The following is a 20740-nucleotide window of genomic DNA, read 5'->3' on the forward strand; positions in this document are numbered from 1 at the left end:
TGTGCGTCCCTCGCTCTCTGTGCGTCCCTCGCTCTCTGTGCGCCACTCGCTCTCTCTGCGTCCCTCGCGCTCTGTGCGTCCCTCGCTCTCTGTGTGTTCCTCGCTCCTTGTGGGTCCCTAGCTCTCTGTGCGTCCCTCGCTCTCTGTGTGTGTCCCACGCTCTCTGTGCACCCCTCGCTCTCTGTGTCCCTCGCCCTCTGTGTGTCTCTCGCTCTCAGTGCGTCCTTCGATCTCTGTGTGTCCCTCGCTCTCTGTGTGTCCCTCGCTCTCTGTGTCCCTCGCTCTCTGTGTGCCTTGCTCTGTGCGTCCCTCTCTCTGTGCGTCCCTCGATCTCTGTGTGTCCCACACTCTGTGCGTGTCCTTTGCTCTCTGTGTGTCCCTTGCTCTCTGTGTGTCCCTCGCTCTCTGTCTGTCCCTGGCTCTCTGTGTGTCACTCGCTCTCTGTGTGTCCCTCGCTCTCTGTGTGTCCCTCGCTTTCTGTGTCTGTCCCTCGCTCTCTGTGTGTGCCCCTCGCTCTCTGTGTGTGTCCCTCGCTCTCTGTGTGTGTCCCTCGCTCTCTGTGTGTGTTCCTCGCTCGCTGTGTGTCCCTCGCTCTCTGTGTGTCCCTCACTCTCTGTGTGTCCCTCGGTCTCTGTGTGTCCCTCGCTCTCTGTGTGTCCCTCGCTCTCTGTGTGTCCCTCGCTCTCTGTGTGTCCCTCGCTCTCTGTGTGTTCTTCGCTCTCTGTGTGTACCTCACTCTCTGTGTGTCCCTCACTCTCTGTGTGTCCCTCGCTCTCTGTGTGTGTACCCTCGCTCTCTATGTGTGTTCCTCGCTCTCTGTGCACCCCTTGCTCTCTGTGTCCTTCGCTCTCTGTGTGTCCCTCGCTCTCTGTGCGTCCCTCGCTCTCTGTGTGTCCCTCGCTCTCTGTGTGTCCCCCGCTCTCTGTATGTGTCCCTCGCTCTCTGTGTGTCCCTCACTCTCTGTGTGTCCCTCGCACTCTGTGTGTCCCCCGCTCTCTGTGTGTGTCCCTCACTCTGTGCCTCCCTCGCTCTCTGTGTGTGTCCCTCGCTCTGTGCGTCCCTCGCTCTCTGTGCGTCCCTCGCTCCCTGTGTGCCCCTCGCTCTCTGTGTGTGTCCCTCGCTCTGTGCGTCCCTCGCTCTCTGTGTGTCCCTCGCTCTTTGTGTGTCCCTCGCTCTCTGTGTGTCCCTCGCTCTCTGTGTGTCCCTCGTTCTCCATGTGTCCCTCGCTCTGTGTGTGTCCCTCGCTCTCTGTGTTTGTCCCTCGCTCTCTGTGTGTGTCCCTCGCTCTGTGTGTGTCCCTCGCTCTCTATGTGTGTCCCTCGCTCTCTGTGTGTCCCTCGCTCTCTGTGTGTCCCTCGCTCTCTGTGTGTCCCTCGCTCTCTGTGTGTCCCTCGCTCTCTGTGTGTCCCTCGCTCTCTGTGTGTTCCTCGCTCTCTGTGTGTCCCTTGCTCTGTGTGTGTCCCTCGCTCTCTGTGTTTGTCCCTCGCTCTCTGTGTGTCCCTCGCTCTCTGTGTTAGTCCCTCGCTCTCTGTGTGAGTCCCTCGCTCTCTGTGTGTCCCTCGCTCTCTGTGTGTCCCTCGCTCTCTGTGTGTCCCTCGCTCTCTGTGTGTCCCTTGCTCTCTGTGCGTCCCTCGCTCTGTGTGTGTGTCCCTCATTCTCTGTGTGTACCTCGCTCTCTGTGTGTGTCTCTCGCTCTCTGTGTGTGTCCCTCGCTCTCTGTGTGTGTCCCTCGCTCTCTGTGTGTGTTCCTCGCTCTCTGTGTGTGTCCCTCGCTTTCTGTGTGTGTCCCTCGCTCTCTGTGTGTCCCTCGCTCTCTGTGTGTCCCACGCTCTCTGTGTGTCCCTCGCTCTCTGTGTGTCCCTCGCTCTGTGTGTGTGTTCCTTGCTCTCTGTGTTTCCCTCACTCACTGTCTGTCCGTCGCTCTCTGTGTGTCCCTCGCCCTCTGTGTGTGTCCCTCGCTCTCTGTGTGTGTCCCTTGCTCTGTGTGTCCCTCGCTCACTGTGCGTCCCTCGCTCTCTGTGTGTCCCTCGCTGTCTTGTGTCCCTCGCTGTCTTGTGTCCCTCGCTGTCTGTGTCCCTCGCTCTCTGTACCCCTCGCTCTTTGTGTCCCTCTCTCTGTGCGTCCCTCGCTCTGCGTGTCCCTCGCTCTCTCTCTGTCCCTCGCTCTCTGTGTTTCCCTCGCTCTCTGTGTGTCCCTCGCTCTCTGTGCGTCCCTCGCTCTCTGTTTGTCCTTCGCTCTGTGGGTGTCCCTCGTTCTGTGTGTGTCCCTCGCTCTGTGTCCCTCGCTCTTTGTGACCCTCGCTCTGTGTGTCCCTCGCTCTGTGTGTCCCTCACTCTCTGTGTGTCCCTCGCTCTCTGTGTGTCCCTCGCTCTCTGTGCGTTCTGCGCTCTCTGTGCGTCCCTCGCTCTCTGTGTGTCCCTCGCTCTGTGTGTGTCCCTCGCTCTCTGTGTGTCCCTCACTCTCTGTCTGTCCCTCGCTCTGTGTGTGTCCCTCGCTCTGTGTGTCACTCGCTCTGTGTGTCCCTCGCTCTCTGTGCGTTCTGCACTCTCTGTGCGTTCTGCGCTCTCTGTGCGTCCCTCGCTCTCTGTGTGTCCCTCGCTCTGTGTGTCCCTCGCTCTCTGTGCGTCCCTCGCTCTCTGTGCGTCCCTCACTCTCTGTGTGTCCATCGCTCTCTGTGTGTCCCTCGCTCTTTGTGTCCCTCGCTGTCTTGCGTCCCTCGCTCACGGTGTGTCCCTCGCTCATGGTGTGTCCCTCGCTCTCAGTGTGTCCCTCGCTCTCTATGTGTCCCTCGCTCTCTATGTGTCCCTCGCTCTCTGTGTGTCTCTCGCTCTCTGTGGGTCCCTCGCTCTCTGTGCGTCCCTCGCTCTCTGTGCGTCTCTCGCTCTCTGTGTGTCCCTCGCTCTCTGTTTGTCCCTCGCTCTCTGTGCGTCCCTCGCTCTCTTTGCGTCCCTCGATCTCTGTGTGTCCCTCGCTCTCTGTGTGTCCCTCGCTCTCTGTGTGTCCCTCGCTCTCTGTGTGTCCCTCGCTCACGGTGTGTCCCTCGCTCTCGGTGTGTCCCTCGCTCTCTATGTGTCTCTCGCTCTCTGTGCGTCCCTCGCTCTCTGTGCGTCCCTCGCTCTCTGTGCGTCCCTCGCTCTCTGTGCGTCCCTCGCACTCTGTTTGTCCCTCGCTCTCTGTGCGTCCCTCGCTCTCTGTGCGTCCCTCGCTCTCTGTGCGCCACTCGCTCTCTGTGCGTCCCTCGATCTGTGCGTGTCCCTCGCTCTCTGTGCGCCACTCGCTCTCTGTGCGTCCCTCGCTCTCTGTGTGTCCCTCGCTCTCTGTGTGTCCCTCGTTCTGTGCGTCCCTCGCTCTCTGTGCGTCCCTCGCTCTCTGTGCGTCCCTCGCTCTCTGTGCATCCCTCGCTCTCTGTGTGTGTCACTCGCTCTCTGTGCGCCACTCGCTCTCTCTGCGTCCCTCCCTCTCTGAGTGTCCCTCGATCTGTGCGTGTCCCTCGCTCTCTGTGCACCCCTCGCTCTCTGTGTCCCTCGCCCTCTGTGTGTCCCTCGCTCTCTGTGCGTCCTTCGCTCTCTGTGTGTCCCTCGCTCTCTGTGTGTCCCTCGTTCTCTGTGTGTCCAACGCTCTCTGTGTGTGTCCTTCGCTCTCTGTGCACCCCTCGCTCTCTGTGTCCCTCCCGCTCTGTGTGTCCCTCGCTCTCTGTGTGTCCCTCGCTCTCTGTGTGTCCCTCGCTCTCTGTGTGTGTCCTTCGCTCTCTGTGCACCCCTCGCTCTCTGTGTCCCTCGCTCTCTGTGTGTCCCTCGCTCTCTGTGTGTCCCTCGCTCTCTGTGTGTCCCTCGCTCTCTGTGTGTCCCTCGCTCTCTGTGTGTCCCTCGCTCTCTGTGTGTGTCCCTCGCTCTATGTGCACCCCTCACTCTCTGTGTCCCTCGCTCTCTGTGCGCCTCGCTCTATGTGTCCCTCGCTCTCTGTGTCCCTCGGTCTGTGTCCCTCGCTCTGTGCGTCCCTCTCTCTGTGCGTCCCTCGATCTCTGTGTGTCCCACGCTCTGTGTGTGTCCTTTGCTCTCTGTGTGTCCCTTGCTCTCTTTGTGTCCCTCGCTCTCTGTGTGTCCCTCGCTCTCTGTGTGTCCCTCGCTCTCTGGGTGTCCCTCGCTCTCTGTGCGTCCCTCGCTCTCTGTGCGTCCCTCGCTCTCTGTTTGTCCCTCGCACTCTGTTTGTCCCTCGCTCTCTGTGCGTCCCTCGCTCTCTGTGCGTCCCTCGCTCTCTGTGCGCCACTCGCTCTCTGTGCGTCCCTCGCGCTCTGTGTGTCCCTCGCTCTCTGTGCATCCCTCGCTCTCTGTGTGTGTCACTCGCTTTCTGTGTGTGTCACTCGCTCTCTGTGCGTCTCTCGATCTGTGCGTGTCCCTCGCTCTCTGTGTGTCCCTCGTTCTGTGCGTCCCTCGCTCTCTGTGCGTCCCTCGCTCTCTGTGCGTCCCTCGCTCTCTGTGTGTCCCTCCCTCTCTGTGTGTCCCTCGTTCTGTGCGTCCCTCGCTTTCTGTGCGTCCCTCGCTCTCTGTGCGTCCCTCGCTCTCTGTGCGTCCCTCGCTCTCTGTGCATCCCTCGCTCTCTGTGTGTGTCACTCGCTCTCTGTGCGCCACTCGCTCTCTCTGCGTCCCTCGCTCTCTGAGTGTCCCTCGATCTGTGCGTGTCCCTCGCTCTCTGTGCACCCCTCACTCTCTGTGTCCCTCGCGCTCTGTGTGTCCCTCGCTCTCTGTGCGTCCTTCGCTCTCTGTGTGTCCCTCGCTCTCTGTGCACCCCTCACTCTCTGTGTCCCTCGCGCTCTGTGTGTCCCTCACTCTCTGTGTGTGTTCCTCGCTCCTCGTGTATCCCTAGCTTTCTGTGCGTCCCTCGCTCTCTGTGTGTGTCCCTCGCTCTCTGTGCACCCCTCGCTCTCTGTGTCCCTCGCCCTCTGTGTGTCCCTCGCTCTCTGTGCGTCCTTCGCTCTCTGTGTGGTCCCTCGCTCTCTGTGTGTCCCTCGTTCTCTGTGTGTCCAACGCTCTCTGTGTGTGTCCTTCGCTCTCTGTGCACCCCTCGCTCTCTGTGTCCCTCCCGCTCTGTGTGTCCCTCGCTCTCTGTGTGTCCCTCGCTCTCTGTGTGTCCCTCGCTCTCTGTGTGTCCCTCGCTCTCTGTGTGTCCCACGCTCTCTGTGTGTGTCCTTCGCTCTCTGTGCACCCCTCGCTCTCTGTGTCCCTCGCTCTCTGTGTGTCCCTCGCTCTCTGTGTGTCCCTCGCTCTCTGTGTGTCCCTCGCTCTCTGTGTGTCCCTCGCTCTCTGTGTGTCCCTCGCTCTCTGTGTGTCCCTCGCTCTCTGTGTGTGTCACTCGCTCTCTGTGCGCCACTCGCTCTCTCTGCGTCCCTCCCTCTCTGAGTGTCCCTCGATCTGTGCGTGTCCCTCGCTCTCTGTGCACCCCTCGCTCTCTGTGTCCCTCGCCCTCTGTGTGTCCCTCGCTCTCTGTGCGTCCTTCGCTCTCTGTGTGTCCCTCGCTCTCTGTGTTTCCCTCGTTCTCTGTGTGTCCAACGCTCTCTGTGTGTGTCCTTCGCTCTCTGTGCACCCCTCGCTCTCTGTGTCCCTCCCGCTCTGTGTGTCCCTCGCTCTCTGTGTGTCCCTCGCTCTCTGTGTGTCCCTCGCTCTCTGTGTGTCCCTCGCTCTCTGTGTGTCCCTCGCTCTCTGTGTGTCCCTCGCTCTCTGTGTGTGTCCTTCGCTCTCTGTGCACCCCTCGCTCTCTGTGTCCCTCGCTCTCTGTGTGTCCCTCGCTCTCTGTGTGTCCCTCGCTCTCTGTGTGTCCCTCGCTCTCTGTGTGTCCCTCGCTCTCTGTGTGTCCCTCGCTCTCTGTGTGTGTCCCTCGCTCTATGTGCACCCCTCACTCTCTGTGTCCCTCGCTCTCTGTGCGCCTCGCTCTATGTGTCCCTCGCTCTCTGTGTCCCTCGGTCTGTGTCCCTCGCTCTGTGCGTCCCTCTCTCTGTGCGTCCCTCGATCTCTGTGTGTCCCACGCTCTGTGTGTGTCCTTTGCTCTCTGTGTGTCCCTTGCTCTCTGTGTGTCCCTCGCTCTCTGTGTGTCCCTCGCTCTCTGTGTGTCCCTCGCTCTCTGTGTGTCCCTCGCTCTCTGGGTGTCCCTCGCTCTCTGTGCGTCCCTCGCTCTCTGTGCGTCCCTCGCTCTCTGTTTGTCCCTCGCACTCTGTTTGTCCCTCGCTCTCTGTGCGTCCCTCGCTCTCTGTGCGTCCCTCGCTCTCTGTGCGCCACTCGCTCTCTGTGCGTCCCTCGCGCTCTGTGTGTCCCTCGCTCTCTGTGCATCCCTCGCTCTCTGTGTGTGTCACTCGCTTTCTGTGTGTGTCACTCGCTCTCTGTGCGTCCCTCGATCTGTGCGTGTCCCTCGCTCTCTGTGCGCCACTCGCTCTCTGTGCGTCCCTCGCTCTCTGTGTGTCCCTCGCTCTCTGTGTGTCCCTCGTTCTGTGCGTCCCTCGCTCTCTGTGCGTCCCTCGCTCTCTGTGCGTCCCTCGCTCTCTGTGCGTCCCTCGCTCTCTGTGCATCCCTCGCTCTCTGTGTGTGTCACTCGCTCTCTGTGCGCCACTCGCTCTCTCTGCGTCCCTCGCTCTCTGAGTGTCCCTCGATCTGTGCGTGTCCCTCGCTCTCTGTGCACCCCTCACTCTCTGTGTCCCTCGCGCTCTGTGTGTCCCTCACTCTCTGTGTGTGTTCCTCGCTCCTCGTGTATCCCTAGCTTTCTGTGCGTCCCTCGCTCTCTGTGTGTGTCCCTCGCTCTCTGTGCACCCCTCGCTCTCTGTGTCCCTCGCGCTCTGTGTGTCCCTCGCTCTCTGTGTGTCCCTCGCTCTCTGTGTGTGTCCTTCGCTCTCTGTGCACCCCTCGCTCTCTGTGTCCCTCGCCCTCTGTGTGTCCCTCGCTCTCTGTGCGTTCTTCGCTCTCTGTGTGGTCCCTCGCTCTCTGTGCACCCCTCGCTCTCTGTGTCCCTCCCGCTCTGTGTGTCCCTCGCTCTCTGTGTGTCCCTCGCTCTCTGTGTGTCCCTCGCTCTCTGTGTGTCCCTCGCTCTCTGTGTGTCCCACGCTCTCTGTGTGTGTCCTTCGCTCTCTGTGCACCCCTCGCTCTCTGTGTCCCTCGCTCTCTGTGTGTCCCTCGCTCTCTGTGTGTCCCTCGCTCTCTGTGTGTCCCTCGCTCTCTGTGTGTCCCTCGCTCTCTGTGTGTCCCTCGCTCTCTGTGTGTCCCTCGCTCTCTGTGTGTGTCCCTCGCTCTCTGTGTGTGTCCCTCGCTCTATGTGCACCCCTCACTCTCTGTGTCCCTCGCTCTCTGTGCGCCTCGCTCTATGTGTCCCTCGCTCTCTGTGTCCCTCGCTCTGTGCCCCTCGCTCTGTGCGTCCCTCTCTCTGTGCGTCCCTCGATCTCTGTGTGTCCCACGCTCTGTGTGTGTCCTTTGCTCTCTGTGTGTCTCTTGCTCTCTGTGTGTCCCTCGCTCTCTGTGTGTCCCTCGCTCTCTGTGTGTCCCTCGCTCTCTGTGTGTCCCTCGCTCTCTGTGTGTCCCTCGCTCTCTGTGTGTCCCTCGCTCTGTGTGTCCCTCGCTCTGTGTGTCCCTCGCTCTCTGTGTGTCCCTCGCTCTCTGTGCGCCACTCGCTCTCTCTGCGTCCCTCGCGCTCTGTGCGTCCCTCGCTCTCTGTGTGTCCCTCGCTCTCTGTGTGTCCCTCGCTCTCTGTGTGTCCCTCGCTCTCTGTGCGTCCCTCGCTCTCTCTGCGTCCCTCGATCTCTGTGTGTCCCTCGCTCTCTGTGTGTCCCTCGCTCTCTGTGCGTCCCTCGCTCTCTGTGCGTCACTCGCTCTCTCTGCGTCCCTCGCGCTCTGTGTGTCCCGCACTCTCTGTGTGTTCCTCGCTCCTTGTGTGTCCCTCTCTCTCTGTGTGTCCCTCGCTCTGTGTGTCCCTCGCTCTCTGTGTGTTCCTCGCTCCTTGTGGGTCCCTAGCTCTCTGTGCGTCCCTCGCTCTCTGTGTGTGTCCCTCGCTCTCTGTGCACCCCTCGCTCTCTGTGTCCCTCGCCCTCTGTGTGTCTCTCGCTCTCAGTGCGTCCTTCGATCTCTGTGTGTCCCTCGCTCTCTGTGTGTCCCTCGCTCTCTGTGTGTCCCTCGCTCTCTGTGTGTCCCTCGCTCTCTGTGCGCCACTCGCTCTCTCTGCGTCCCTCGATCTCTGTGTGTCCCTCGCTCTCTGTGCGTCCCTCGCTCTCTGTGCGCCACTCGCTCTCTCTGCGTCCCTCGCGCTCTGTGTGTCCCGCACTCTCTGTGTGTTCCTCGCTCCTTGTGTGTCCCTCTCTCTCTGTGTGTCCCTCGCTCTGTGCGTCCCTCGCTCTCTGTGTGTTCCTCGCTCCTTGTGGGTCCCTAGCTCTCTGTGCGTCCCTCGCTCTCTGTGTGTGTCCCTCGCTCTCTGTGCACCCCTCGCTCTCTGTGTCCCTCGCCCTCTGTGTGTCTCTCGCTCTCAGTGCGTCCTTCGATCTCTGTGTGTCCCTCGCTCTCTGTGTGTCCCTCGCTCTCTGTGTCCCTTGCTCTCTGTGTGCCTCGCTCTGTGCGTCCCTCTCTCTGTGCGTCCCTCGATCTCTGTGTGTCCCACACTCTGTGCGTGTCCTTTGCTCTCTGTGTGTCCCTTGCTCTCTGTGTGTCCCTCGCTCTCTGTCTGTCCCTGGCTCTCTGTGTGTCCCTCGCTCTCTGTGTGTCCCTCGCTCTCTGTGTGTCCCTCGCTTTCTGTGTGTGTCCCTCGCTCTCTGTGTGTGCCCCTCGCTCTCTGTGTGTGTCCCTCGCTCTCTGTGTGTGTCCCTCGCTCTGTGTGTGTTCCTCGCTCGCTGTGTGTCCCTCGCTCTCTGTGTGTCCCTCACTCTCTGTGTGTCCCTCGGTCTCTGTGTGTCCCTCGCTCTCTGTGTGTCCCTCGCTCTCTGTGTGTCCCTCGCTCTCTGTGTGTTCTTCGCTCTCTGTGTGTCCCTCGCTCTCTGTGTGTCCCTCGCTCTCTGTGTGTCCCTCGCTCTCTGTGTGTTCTTCGCTCTCTGTGTGTACCTCACACTCTGTGTGTCCCTCACTCTCTGTGTGTCCCTCGCTCTCTGTGTGTGTACCCTCGCTCTCTATGTGTGTTCCTCGCTCTCTGTGCACCCCTTGCTCTCTGTGTAATTCGCTCTCTGTGCCCCTCGCTATCTGTGCGTCCCTCGCTCTCTGTGTGTCCCTCGCTCTCTGTGCGTCCCTCGCTCTCTTTGTGTCCCTCGCTCTCTGTGTGTCCCTTGCTCTCTGTGAGTTCCTCGCTCTCTGTGTGTTCCTCGCACTCTGTGTGTCCCTCGCTTTGTGTGTGTGTCTCGCTCTCTGTGCACCCCTTGCTCTCTGTGTCCTTCGCTCTCTGTGTGTCCCTCGCTCTCTGTGCGTCCCTCGCTCTCTGTGTGTCCCCCGCTCTCTGTATGTGTCCCTCGCTCTCTGTGTGTCCCTCACTCTCTGTGTGTCCCTCGCACTCTGTGTGTCCCCCGCTCTCTGTGTGTGTCCCTCACTCTGTGCCTCCCTCGCTCTCTGTGTGTGTCCCTCGCTCTGTGCGTCCCTCGCTCTCTGTGCGTCCCTCGCTCCCTGTGTGCCCCTCGCTCTCTGTGCGTGTCCCTCGCTCTGTGCGTCCCTCGCTCTCTGTGTGTCCCTCGCTCTTTGTGTGTCCCTCGCTCTCTGTGTGTCCCTCGCTCTCTGTGTGTCCCTCGCTCTCTATGTGTCCCTCGTTCTCCATGTGTCCCTCGCTCTGTGTGTGTCCCTCGCTCTCTGTGTTTGTCCCTCGCTCTCTGTGTGTGTCCCTCGCTCTGTGTGTGTCCCTCGCTCTCTATGTGTGTCCCTCGCTCTCTGTGTGTCCCTCGCTCTCTGTGTGTCCCTCGCTCTCTGTGTGTCCCTCGCTCTCTGTGTGTCCCTCGCTCTCTGTGTGTCCCTCGCTCTCTGTGTGTCCCTCGCTCTCTGTGTGTCCCTTGCTCTGTGTGTGTCCCTCGCTCTCTGTGTTTGTCCCTCGCTCTCTGTGTGTCCCTCGCTCTCTGTGTGAGTCCCTCGCTATCTGTGTGTCCCTCGCTCTCTGTGTGTCCCTCGCTCTCTGTGTGTCCCTCGCTCTCTGTGTGTCCCTCGCTCTCTGTGCGTCCCTCGCTCTGTGTGTGTGTCCCTCATTCTCTGTGTGTCCCTCGCTCTCTGTGTGTGTCTCTCGCTCTCTGTGTGTGTCCCTCGCTCTCTGTGTGTGTCCCTCGCTCTCTGTGTTTGTTCCTCGCTCTGTGTGTGTCCCTCGCTTTCTGTGTGTGTCCCTCGCTCTCTGTGTGTCCCTCGCTCTCTGTGTGTCCCACGCTCTCTGTGTGTCCCTCGCTCTCTCTGTGTCCCTCGCTCTGTGTGTGTGTTCCTCGCTCTCTGTGTTTCCCTCACTCACTGTGTGTCCGTCGCTCTCTGTGTGTCCCTCGCCCTCTGTGTGTGTCCCTCGCTCTCTGTGTGTGTCCCTTGCTCTGTGTGTCCCTCGCTCACTGTGCGTCCCTCGCTCTCTGTGTGTCCCTCGCTGTCTTGTGTCCCTCGCTGTCTTGTGTCCCTCGCTGTCTGTGTCCCTCGCTCTCTGTACCCCTCGCTCTTTGTGTCCCTCTCTCTGTGCGTCCCTCGCTCTGCGTGTCCCTCGCTCTCTCTCTGTCCCTCGCACTCTGATTTTCCCTCGCTCTCTGTGTGTCCCTCGCTCTCTGTGCGTCCCTCGCTCTCTGTTTGTCCTTCGCTCTGTGGGTGTCCCTCGTTCTGTGTGTGTCCCTCGCTCTGTGTCCCTCGCTCTTTGTGACCCTCGCTCTTTGTGTCCCTCGCTCTGTGTGTCCCTCACTCTCTGTGTGTCCCTCGCTCTCTGTGTGTCCCTCGCTCTCTGTGTGTCCCTCGCTCTCTGTGCGTTCTGCGCTCTCTGTGCGTCCCTCGCTCTCTGTGTGTCCCTCGCTCTGTGTGTGTCCCTCGCTCTCTGTGTGTCCCTCACTCTCTGTCTGTCCCTCGCTCTGTGTGTGTCCCTCGCTCTGTGTGTCCCTCGCTCTGTGTGTCCCTCGCTCTCTGTGCGTTCTGCACTCTCTGTGCGTTCTGCGCTCTCTGTGCGTCCCTCGCTCTCTGTGTGTCCCTCGCTCTGTGTGTCCCTCGCTCTCTGTGCGTCCCTCGCTCTCTGTGCGTCCCTCACTCTCTGTGTGTCCATCGCTCTCTGTGTGTCCCTCGCTCTTTGTGTCCCTCGCTGTCTTGTGTCCCTCGCTGTCTTGTGTCCCTCGCTGTCTGTGTCCCTCGCTCTCTGTACCCCTCGCTCTTTGTGTCCCTCTCTCTGTGCGTCCCTCGCTCTGCGTGTCCCTCGCTCTCTCTCTGTCCCTCGCTCTCTGTGTTTCCCTCGCTCTCTGTGTGTCCCTCGCTCTCTGTGCGTCCCTCGCTCTCTGTTTGTCCTTCGCTCTGTGGGTGTCCCTCGTTCTGTGTGTGTCCCTCGCTCTGTGTCCCTCGCTCTTTGTGACCCTCGCTCTTTGTGTCCCTCGCTCTGTGTGTCCCTCACTCTCTGTGTGTCCCTCGCTCTCTGTGTGTCCCTCGCTCTCTGTGTGTCCCTCGCTCTCTGTGTGTCCCTCGCTCTCTGTGTGTCCCTCGCTCTCTGTGTGTCCCTCGCTCTCTGTGTGTCCCTCGCTCTCTGTGCGTTCTGCGCTCTCTGTGCGTCCCTCGCTCACTGTGTGTCCCTCGCTCTGTGTGTGTCCCTCGCTCTCTGTGTGTCCCTCACTCTCTGTCTGTCCCTCGCTCTGTGTGTGTCCCTCGCTCTGTGTGTCCCTCGCTCTGTGTGTCCCTCGCTCTGTGTGTCCCTCGCTCTGTGTGTCCCTCGCTCTCTGTGCGTTCTGCACTCTCTGTGCGTTCTGCGCTCTCTGTGCGTCCCTCGCTCTCTGTGTGTCCCTCACTCTCTGTGTGTCCCTCGCTATCTGTGTGTCCCTCGCTCTCTGTGTGTGTCCCTCACTCCCTGTGTGTCCCTCGCTCTCTGTGCGTCCCTCGCTCTCTGTGTGTCCCTCGCTCTGTGTGTGTCCCTCACTCTCTATGTGTCCCTCGCTCTCTGTGTGTTCCTCGCTCTCTGTGCATCCTTCGCTCTCTGAGCACCCCTCGCTCTCTCTGTGTCCCTCGCTATCTGTGTGTCCCTCGCTCTCTGTGTGTCCCTCGCTCTCTGTGTGTCCCTCGCTCTCTGTGTGTCCCTCGCTCTCTGTGTGTCCCTCGCTCTCTGTGTGTCCCTCGCTCTCTGTGCGTCCCTCGCTCTGTGTGTGTGTCCCTCATTCTCTGTGTGTCCCTCGCTCTCTGTGTGTGTCTCTCGCTCTCTGTGTGTGTCCCTCGCTCTCTGTGTGTGTCCCTCGCTCTCTGTGTGTGTCCCTCGCTCTCTGTGTGTGTCCCTCGCTCTCTGTGTTTGTTCCTCGCTCTCTGTGTGTGTCCCTCGCTTTCTGTGTGTGTCCCTCGCTCTCTGTGTGTCCCTCGCTCTCTGTGTGTCCCACGCTCTCTGTGTGTCCCTCGCTCTCTCTGTGTCCCTCGCTCTGTGTGTGTGTTCCTCGCTCTCTGTGTTTCCCTGACTCACTGTGTGTCCGTCGCTCTCTGTGTGTCCCTCGCCCTCTGTGTGTGTCCCTCGCTCTCTGTGTGTGTCCCTTGCTCTGTGTGTCCCTCGCTCACTGTGCGTCCCTCGCTCTCTGTGTGTCCCTCGCTGTCTTGTGTCCCTCGCTGTCTTGTGTCCCTCGCTGTCTGTGTCCCTCGCTCTCTGTACCCCTCGCTCTTTGTGTCCCTCTCTCTGTGCGTCCCTCGCTCTGCGTGTCCCTCGCTCTCTCTCTGTCCCTCGCTCTCTGATTTTCCCTCGCTCTCTGTGTGTCCCTCGCTCTCTGTGCGTCCCTCGCTCTCTGTTTGTCCTTCGCTCTGTGGGTGTCCCTCGTTCTGTGTGTGTCCCTCGCTCTGTGTCCCTCGCTCTTTGTGACCCTCGCTCTTTGTGTCCCTCGCTCTGTGTGTCCCTCACTCTCTGTGTGTCCCTCGCTCTCTGTGTGTCCCTCGCTCTCTGTGCGTTCTGCGCTCTCTGTGCGTCCCTCGCTCTCTGTGTGTCCCTCGCTCTGTGTGTGTCCCTCGCTCTCTGTGTGTCCCTCACTCTCTGTCTGTCCCTCGCTCTGTGTGTGTCCCTCGCTCTGTGTGTCCCTCGCTCTGTGTGTCCCTCGCTCTCTGTGCGTTCTGCACTCTCTGTGCGTTCTGCGCTCTCTGTGCGTCCCTCGCTCTCTGTGTGTCCCTCGCTCTGTGTGTCCCTCGCTCTCTGTGCGTCCCTCGCTCTCTGTGCGTCCCTCACTCTCTGTGTGTCCATCGCTCTCTGTGTGTCCCTCGCTCTTTGTGTCCCTCGCTGTCTTGTGTCCCTCGCTGTCTTGTGTCCCTCGCTGTCTGTGTCCCTCGCTCTCTGTACCCCTCGCTCTTTGTGTCCCTCTCTCTGTGCGTCCCTCGCTCTGCGTGTCCCTCGCTCTCTCTCTGTCCCTCGCTCTCTGTGTTTCCCTCGCTCTCTGTGTGTCCCTCGCTCTCTGTGCGTCCCTCGCTCTCTGTTTGTCCTTCGCTCTGTGGGTGTCCCTCGTTCTGTGTGTGTCCCTCGCTCTGTGTCCCTCGCTCTTTGTGACCCTCGCTCTTTGTGTCCCTCGCTCTGTGTGTCCCTCACTCTCTGTGTGTCCCTCGCTCTCTGTGTGTCCCTCGCTCTCTGTGTGTCCCTCGCTCTCTGTGTGTCCCTCGCTCTCTGTGTGTCCCTCGCTCTCTGTGCGTTCTGCGCTCTCTGTGCGTCCCTCGCTCACTGTGTGTCCCTCGCTCTGTGTGTGTCCCTCGCTCTCTGTGTGTCCCTCACTCTCTGTCTGTCCCTCGCTCTGTGTGTGTCCCTCGCTCTGTGTGTCCCTCGCTCTGTGTGTCCCTCGCTCTCTGTGCGTTCTGCACTCTCTGTGCGTTCTGCGCTCTCTGTGCGTCCCTCGCTCTCTGTGTGTCCCTCACTCTCTGTGTGTCCCTCGCTATCTGTGTGTCCCTCGCTCTCTGTGTGTGTCCCTCACTCCCTGTGTGTCCCTCGCTCTCTGTGCGTCCCTCGCTCTCTGTGTGTCCCTCGCTCTGTGTGTGTCCCTCACTCTCTGTGTGTCCCTCGCTCTCTGTGTGTTCCTCGCTCTCTGTGCATCCTTCGCTCTCTGAGCACCCCTCGCTCTCTCTGTGTCCCTCACTCTCTGTGTGTCCCTCACTCTCTGTGTGTGTCCCTCGCTCTCTGTGTGTGTCCCTCGCTCTCTGTGTGTGTCCCTCGCTCTCTGTGTGTCCCTCGCTCTCTGTGTGTCCCTCGCTCTCTGTGTGTGTCCCTCGCTCTGTGTGTGTGTTACTTGCTCTCTGTGTGTCCCTCGCTCTCTGTGTGTGTCCCTCGCTCTCTGTGCACCCCTCGCTCTCTGTGAGTCCCTCGCTCTCTGTGTGTGTTCCTTGCTCTCTGTGTGTCCCTCGCTCTCTGTGTGTGTCCCTCGCTCTCTGTGTGACACTCGATCTCTGTGTGTCCCTCGCTCTCTGTGTGTCCCTCGCTCTGTGTGTGTCCCTCGCCCTCTGTGTGTGTTCCTCGCTCTCTGTGTGTCCCTCGCTCTCTGTGTGTGTCCCTCGCTCTCTGTGTGTCCCTCGCTCTCTGTGCGTCCCTAGCTCTCTGTGTATTCCTCGATCTCTGTGCGTCCCTCGCTCTCTGTGTGTCCCTTGCTCTCTGTGTCCCTCGCTCTCTGTGTGTCCCTCGCTCTCTGTGTGACCCTCGCTCTCTGTGTGTTCTTCGCTCTCTGTGTGTACCTCACTCTCTGTGTGTCCCTCACTCTCTGTGTGTCCCTCGCTCTCTGTGTGTGTACCCTCGCTCTCTGTGTGTGTCCCTCGCTCTCTGTGTGTGTTCCTCGCTCTCTGTGCACCCCTCGCTCTCTGTGTAATTCGCTCTCTGTGTGCCCCTCGCTATCTGTGCGTCCCTCGCTCTCTGTGTGTCCCTCGCTCTCTGTGCGTCCCTCGCTCTCTGTGTGTCCCTCGCACTCTGTGTGTCCCCCGCTCTCTGTGTGTGTCCCTCACTCTGTGCCTCCCTCGCTCTCTGTGTGTGTCCCTCGCTCTGTGCGTCCCTCGCTCTCTGTGCGTCCCTCGCTCTCTGTGTGCCCCTCGCTCTCTGTGTGTGTCCCTCGCTCTGTGCGTCCCTCGCTCTCTGTGTGTCCCTCGCTCTTTGTGTGTCCCTCGCTCTCTGTGTGTCCCTCGCTCTCTGTGTGTCCCTCGCTCTCTGTGTGTCCCTCGTTCTCCATGTGTCCCTCGCTCTGTGTGTGTCCCTCGCTCTCTGTGTTTGTCCCTCGCTCTCTGTGTGTCCCTCGCTCTCTGTGTGTGTCCCTCGCTCTGTGTGTGTCCCTCGCTCTCTGTGTGTGTCCCTCGCTCTGTGCGTCCCTCGCTCTCTGTGTGTCCCTCGGTCTTTGTGTGTCCCTCGCTCTCTGTGTGTCCCTCGCTCTCTGTGTGTCCCTCGCTCTCTGTGTGTCCCTCGTTCTCCATGTGTCCCTCGCTCTGTGTGTGTCCCTCGCTCTCTGTGTTTGTCCCTCGCTCTCTGTGTGTCCCTCGCTCTCTGTGTGTGTCCCTCGCTCTGTGTGTGTCCCTCGCTCTCTATGTGTGTCCCTCGCTCTCTGTGTGTCCCTCGCTCTCTGTGTGTCCCTCGCTCTCTGTGTGTCCCTCGCTCTCTGTGTGTCCCTCGCTCTCTGTGTCCCTCGCTCTCTGTGTGTTCCTCGCTCTCTGTGTGTTCCTCGCTCTCTGTGTGTCCCTCGCTCTGTGTGTCCCTCGCTCTGTGTGTCCCTCGCTCACTGTGTGTCCCTCGCTCTCTGTGCGTGTCCCTCGTTCTCTGTGTGTCCCTCGCTCTGTGTGTGTGTCTCTCGCTCTCTGTGTGTGTCCCTCGCTCTCTGTGTGTGTACCTCGCTCTCTGTGTGTGTTCCTCGCTCTCTGTGTGTCCCTCGCTCTCTGTGTGTGTCCCTTGCTCTCTGTGTGTTCCTCGCTCTCTGTGTGTGTCCCTCGCTTTCTGTGTGTGTCCCTCGCTCTCTGTGTGTCCCTCGCTCTCTGTGTGTCCCAGCTCTCTGTGTGTCCCTCGCTCTCTGTGTGTCCCTCGCTCTCTGTGTCCCTCGCTCTTTGGGTGCCCCTCCCTCTGTGTGTCCCTCGCTCTCTGTGTGTCCCTCGCTCTCTGTGTGTCCCTCGCTCTCTGTGTGTCCCTCGCTCTCTGTGTGCGCCTCACTCTCTGTGTGTCCCAACTCTCTGTGTGTCCCTCGCTCTCTGTGTGTGTCCCTCGCTCTCTGTGTGTGTCCCTCGCTCTCTATGTGTCCCTCATTCTCTGTGTGTGTCCCTCGTTCTCTGTGTGTGTCCCTCATTCTCTGTGTGTGTCCCTCGCTCTGTGTGTGTCCCTCGCTCTCTGTGCGTCCCTCGCTCTCTGTGCGTCCCTCGCTCTCTGTGCGTCCCTCGCTCTCTGTGTGTCCCTCGCTCTCTGTGTGTCCCTCGCTCTCTGTGTGTTCCTCGCTCTTTGTGTGTCCCTCGCTCTCTGTGTGTCCCTCGCTCTCTATGTGTCCCTCACTCTCTGTGTGTCCCACGCTCTCTGTGTGTCCCTCGCTCTCTGTGCATCCCTCGCTCTAGAACATAGAACATAGAACATAGAACAATACAGCGCAGTACAGGCCCTTCGGCCCACGATGTTGCACCGAAACAAAAGCCATCTAACCTACACTCTGCCATTATCATCCATATGTTTATCCAATAAACTTTTAAATGCCCTCAATGTTGGCGAGTTCACTACTGTAGCAGGTAGGGCATTCCACGGCCTCACGACTCTTTGCGTAAAGAACCTACCTCTGACCTCTGTCCTATATCTATTACCCCTCAGTTTAAAGTTATGTCCCCTCGTGCCAGCCATTTCCATCCGCGGGAGAAGGCTCTCACTGTCCACCCTATCCAACCCCCTGATCATTTTGTATGCCTCTATTAAGTCTCCTCTTAACCTTCTTCTCTCCAACGAAAACAACCTCAAGTCCATCAGCCTTTCCTCATAAGATTTTCCCTCCATACCAGGCAACATCCTGGTAAATCTCCTCTGCACCCGCTCCAAAGCCTCCACGCCCTTCCTATAATGCGGTGACCAGAACTGTACGCAATACTCCAAATGCGGCCGTACCAGAGTTCTGTACAGCTGCAACATGACCTCCCGACTCCGGAACTCAATCCCTCTACCAATAAAGGCCAACACTCCATAGGCCTTCTTCACCACCCTATCAACCTGGGTGGCAACTTTCAGGGATCTATGTACATGGACACCTAGATCCCTCTGCTCATCCACACTTTCAAGAACTTTACCATTAGCCAAATATTCCGCATTCCTGTTATTCCTTCCAAAGTGAATCACCTCACACTTCTCTACATTAAACTCCATTTGCCACCTCTCAGCCCAGCTCTGCAGCTTATCTATATCCCTCTGTAACCTGCTACATCCTTCCACACTATCGACAACACTACCGACTTTAGTATCGTCTGCAAATTTACTCACCCACCCTTCTGTGCCTTCCTCTAGGTCATTGATAAAAATGACAAACAGCAACGGCCCCAGAACAGATCCTTGTGGTACTCCACTTGTGACTGGACTCCATTCTGAACATTTCCCATCAACCACCACCCTCTGTCTTCTTTCAGCTAGCCAATTTCTGATCCACATCTCTAAATCACCCTCAATCCCCAGTCTCCGTATTTTCTGCAATAGCCTACCGTGGGGAACCTTATCAAAAGCTTTGCAGAAATCCATATACACCACATCAACTGCTCTACCCTCATCTACCTGTTCAGTCACCTTCTCAAAGAACTCAATAAGGTTTGTGAGGCATGACCTACCCTTCACAAAGCCATGCTGACTATCCCTGATCATATTATTCCTATCTAGATGATTATAAATCTTGTCTCTTATAATCCCCTCCAAGACTTTACCCACTACAGACGTGAGGCTCACCAGTCTATAGTTGCCGGGGTTGTCTCTGCTCCCCTTTTTGAACAAAGGGACCACATTTGCTATCCTCCAGTCCTCTGGCACTATTCCTGTAGCCAATGATGACATAAAAATCAAAGCCAAAGGTCCAGCAATCTCTTCCCTGGCCTCCCAGAGAATCCTAGGATAAATCCCATCAGGTCCCGGGGACTTATCTATTTTCAGCCTGTCCAGAATTGCCAACACCTCTTCCCTACGTACCTCAATGCCATCTATTCTATTAGCCTGGGGCTCAGCATTCTCCTCCACAACATTATCTTTTTCCTGAGTGAATACTGACGAAAAATATTCATTTAGTATCTCGCCTATCTCTTCAGACTCCACACACAATTTCCCATCCCTGTCCTTGACTGGTCCTACTCTTTCCCTAGTCATTCGCTTATTCCTGACATACCTATAGAAAGCTTTTGGGTTTTCCTTGATCCTTCCTGCCAAATACTTCTCATGTCCCCTCCTTGCTCGTCTTAGCTCTCTCTTTAGATCCTTCCTCGCTACCTTGTAACTATCCATCGCCGCAACCGAAACTTCACACTTCATCTTCACATAGGCCTCCTTCTTCCTCTTAACAAGAGATTCCACTTCCTTGGTAAACCACGGTTCCCTCGCTCGACGCCTTCCTCCCTGCCTGACCGGTACATATTTATCAAGAACACGCAGTAGCTGATCCTTGAACAAGCCCCACTTATCCAGTGTGCCCAACACTTGCAGCCTACTTCTCCACCTTATCCCCCCCAAGTCACGTCTAATGGCATCATAATTGCCCTTCCACCAGCTATAACTCTTGCCCTGCGGTATATACTTATCCCTTTCCATCATTAATGTAAACGTCACCGAATTGTGGTCACTGTCCCCAAAGTGCTCTCCTACCTCCAAATCCAACACCTGGCCTGGTTCATTACCCAAAACCAAATCCAACGTGGCCTCGCCTCTTGTTGGCCTGTCAACATATTGTTTCAGGAAACCCTCCTGAGATTAAAATTTAAAATGAAACAATTTATATTCAATGAAAACGGTCAGTTTGATAACCCCAACTGCTTTCTGTTAACTCGCCCCTCACTCTCCTCTCTCACCTTGTTTTTAATTTGGGGAATTCTGAAGGCAGCTTGTGCACAGGAAGAGCCCCAAAAATGGTGGCACTTTCAAAATTAAGTTCAGAGTCTCCGAAGATGGATTTCTTTCTCTCTTTCTACTTGAACATGTACAAACTGACAGCAGGCATATTGATTGCACAGTAAGATTCCACAATCAGAAATGTGATCATGGTGGAAAATTCCCCCACGTCCCCAGTGGAAAGGATGAATTAACTCCCTCATTCCCACCTTTAAGTTTAAGACTTTTAACTCAAGACCTTCAAACCCATTTTGCAGTCCGTGAGCTAATTTTTTAAAAATGTGGTCATTATTGCTGTGTTTTTTGAAAATATTATCATTCCGATGAGGACGGACATAACAACATACAAACAATCAGTCACAACACAAACAAAATACTGTTCTCCTCATTTGAGATTTATTCCTTTATTTCCATTAAACTTTCCCCTCTTCCCTCCCCTTACCCACTGGCAACAAACAGATCTGTAAATAGAGACAAGAACAGCTTCCATCTCGTCCAGAACCCCCACCTGAGCCACAAAGGGCTAACTTTAGTTTCTCAAGTTTAAGGAATTCCGCAATATCCCTCAACCATGTCGATATTTTTGGCGGATCTTCTGACTTCCCTTCCAATAATATTAGCCTCCGGACGATCAATGTGGCAAAGGCCACCACATCGGCCCCGTCCCCATCTATTAGTCCCGGTACTTCCGACACCCCAGAAATTGCCTCATGTGGTCCCAGTAATATTTCCACCTCCACAACTTTAGTTCCTGTTTTAAATAGCGAGAGCCAGAAGCCCAATAATCGTGGACGTGACCAGAAGATGTGGACGTGGTTCACTGGTCCTCCTTTACACTCTCACATTTATCTTCTTCCTCTGTGAAGGATCTGCTCGTTCGTCCCTGTGTCATATCGCCCCTGTGTACATCCTTGAATTGTATCAAGCCCATCCGAGCACGTGAAGATGTCGCATTGATCCTGTGTATAACCTCACTCCATAGTCCCCATTCCAACGCCACACCCAACTCTTCCTTCCACTTTTGTTTTATTTCCTCAATCGCTGCTTTCTTTCTGTCCATCAGCCAGCTGTAAATGTTAGTCATTCTCCCATCACCAACTCAGCTGGGAGGGGCAATTTATCCAGCAGCTTGTTCTCTGGTAGGCAACGAAAGAGGACAACTCCTTTTTCACCAAGTTTCATCATTGAAGATAATTAAACTTCACCTCCCTCGGCATTTTAAGTTTCTCCCTCAATTCTTCAAATCTACTTTCCAACAACAAGTCTGTAACCTGTCTCAGCTCAGCTTTATGCCACTGTTTAAATATTGTATCCAGTCTTGCCGCCGGGGTGAATCGGGGGTTTCCATAAATAGGGGCTCGCACCGTCAAGTTAACCAAAGCAAAATGGCGTCTCCGCTTGCTCCAGATGTTGAAGGAAGATGCCAGCACTGGGCTTTGTGTAAACTTCCCCGGGGGAAATGGGAGTGGGGCCGCAGCGAAAGTCTGCGAACTAGCCCCCTTACACGATGCTTACTCCACCTGTACCCATTCCGCTTCTTCCTCTCCCCACCATTGTCGAATATTCTCCAAATTCACCGCCCAATAAT

This window comes from Scyliorhinus torazame, chromosome 23 (genome assembly GCF_047496885.1).
Source record: "Scyliorhinus torazame isolate Kashiwa2021f chromosome 23, sScyTor2.1, whole genome shotgun sequence".
In the NCBI taxonomy this organism is placed as follows: domain Eukaryota; kingdom Metazoa; phylum Chordata; class Chondrichthyes; order Carcharhiniformes; family Scyliorhinidae; genus Scyliorhinus; species Scyliorhinus torazame.